The sequence below is a fragment of the Styela clava genome, unplaced genomic scaffold (assembly GCF_964204865.1).
Source record: "Styela clava unplaced genomic scaffold, kaStyClav1.hap1.2 HAP1_SCAFFOLD_41, whole genome shotgun sequence".
NCBI classification, from domain to species: domain Eukaryota; kingdom Metazoa; phylum Chordata; class Ascidiacea; order Stolidobranchia; family Styelidae; genus Styela; species Styela clava.
In genome coordinates this window covers 100,001-102,500 of record NW_027556717.1, presented here as the reverse complement: position 1 = coordinate 102,500, position 2,500 = coordinate 100,001, and the positions used below count along the sequence as shown (strand labels likewise).

The window sequence follows — 2,500 nt, the reverse complement described above, 5'->3', positions numbered from 1 at the left end:
CTAACCTAACCCTAGGTAAGGCATGTCAGAGCGAAAGACAGTAATTTCGAATGAGCCAAGAAAGAGCGGTGCGGGGCCGGTCGGAGCGCACCCTTTTCTAGGTGGCTGGCGGGCGAGAGAGTGCTGCGTCGCCGGCATCGGCGTCGAAAGAAGCCGAGCCAAAAAAAGTTAAAGTACAAACGTGCAAGCATACTAACCTAACCCTAGGTAAGGCATGTCAGAGCGAAAGACAGTAATTTCGAATGAGCCATGAAAGAGCGGTGCGGGGCCGGTCGGAGCGCACCCTTTTCTCGGTGGCTGGCGGGCGAGAGAGTGCTGCGTCGCCGGCATCGGCGTCAAAAGAAGCCGAGCCGAAAAAAGTTAAAGTACAAACGTGCAAGCATACTAACCTAACCCTAGGTAAGGCATGTCAGAGCGAAAGACAGTAATTTCGAATGAGCCAAGAAAGAGCGGTGCGGGGCCGGTCGGAGCGCACCCTTTTCTCGGTGGCTGGCGGGCGAGAGAGTGCTGCGTCGCCGGCATCGGCGTCGAAAGAAGCCGAGCCGAAAAAAGTTAAAGTACAAACGTGCAAGCATACTAACCTAACCCTAGGTAAGGCATGTCAGAGCGAAAGACAGTAAACTCGAATGAGCCATGAAAGAGCGGTGCGGGGCCGGTCGGAGCGCACCCTTTTCTCGGTGGCTGGCGGGCGAGAGAGTGCTGCGTCGCCGGCATCGGCGTCGAAAGAAGCCGAGCCGAAAAAAGTTAAAGTACAAACGTGCAAGCATACTAACCTAACCCTAGGTAAGGCATGTCAGAGCGAAAGACAGTAATTTCGAATGAGCCATGAAAGAGCGGTGCGGGGCCGGTCGGAGCGCACCCTTTTCTCGGTGGCTGGCGGGCGAGAGAGTGCTGCGTCGCCGGCATCGGCGTCGAAAGAAGCCGAGCCAAAAAAAGTTAAAGTACAAACGTGCAAGCATACTAACCTAACCCTAGGTAAGGCATGTCAGAGCGAAAGACAGTAAACTCGAATGAGCCATGAAAGAGCGGTGCGGGGCCGGTCGGAGCGCACCCTTTTCTCGGTGGCTGGCGGGCGAGAGAGTGCTGCGTCGCCGGCATCGGCGTCGAAAGAAGCCGAGCCGAAAAAAGTTAAAGTACAAACGTGCAAGCATACTAACCTAACCCTAGGTAAGGCATGTCAGAGCGAAAGACAGTAATTTCGAATGAGCCAAGAAAGAGCGGTGCGGGGCCGGTCGGAGCGCACCCTTTTCTAGGTGGCTGGCGGGCGAGAGAGTGCTGCGTCGCCGGCATCGGCGTCGAAAGAAGCCGAGCCAAAAAAAGTTAAAGTACAAACGTGCAAGCATACTAACCTAACCCTAGGTAAGGCATGTCAGAGCGAAAGACAGTAATTTCGAATGAGCCATGAAAGAGCGGTGCGGGGCCGGTCGGAGCGCACCCTTTTCTCGGTGGCTGGCGGGCGAGAGAGTGCTGCGTCGCCGGCATCGGCGTCGAAAGAAGCCGAGCCGAAAAAAGTTAAAGTACAAACGTGCAAGCATACTAACCTAACCCTAGGTAAGGCATGTCAGAGCGAAAGACAGTAATTTCGAATGAGCCAAGAAAGAGCGGTGCGGGGCCGGTCGGAGCGCACCCTTTTCTCGGTGGCTGGCGGGCGAGAGAGTGCTGCGTCGCCGGCATCGGCGTCGAAAGAAGCCGAGCCGAAAAAAGTTAAAGTACAAACGCGATGCTAATGAGCGAGCCGTTGTCTCGACTAATATGTAGGGGGCGTTCGATCGAGCGTCTGGCTTGAGCGCTTGTCGGCCTAGCAGAACGGTCGCATTGTTATGCCCGGGTTTTAGGCACCGCTGCAGGCGGCCGGCAGAGCTCTTGTTTGTGCGAAACTGAATGGATCGAGCCCGAGAGAGGGCGAGCAAAGAAAAAACGCAAATCGCTCCGCCTGGCACTGCCGGCGAGAGCGTGGACGTCGCGGCCAGCGACTGTCGAAGCCGAGTACGGCCGCAGGCGATCGCCTCGGTCTTAAACGAATGCGACGAGCACGCGCCGGGCGGCCCAGCAAGGGCCGAGCGCAGCTGTCGCAGCTATCTGGTTGATCCTGCCAGTAGTGATATGCTTGTCTCAAAGATTAAGCCATGCAGGTGCAAGTACGAGTTCTCGTAAAGCGAAACTGCGAATGGCTCATTAAATCAGTCTTGGTTTATTTGGTCTCGTAAGCGAAGTGGATAACTGTGGTAATTCTAGAGCTAATACATGCATTAAGCGCCGACTTCGGGAGGCGCGCTTTTATCAGATCAAAACCGACCGGGTTCGTCCTGTGACGTTTGATGACTCTGGATAACCACGCGGATCGTACGGTCTCTGCACCGACGACGTATCATTCAAGTGTCTGCCCTATCAACTGTCGAAGGTACGCTACGTGCCTACCTTTGTGATAACGGGTAACGGGGAATCAGGGTTCGATTCCGGAGAGGGAGCCTGAGAAACGGCTACCACATCCAAGGAAGGC

At 55.5% G+C, this 2,500-nt stretch overlaps 1 non-coding gene across 1 annotated transcript in view; it reads left to right on the top strand.

Annotated features, from left to right (window-relative positions):
• The first annotated feature begins 2,076 nt into the window (after positions 1-2,076).
• The window catches only part of LOC144419623 (small subunit ribosomal RNA), a 1,810-nt gene continuing 1,386 nt past the window's right edge, over positions 2,077-2,500 (top strand). The window contains exon 1 of the ribosomal RNA XR_013474180.1: positions 2,077-2,500. This exon is cut by the window's right edge and continues 1,386 nt beyond it. This is a non-coding gene — a ribosomal RNA (small subunit ribosomal RNA).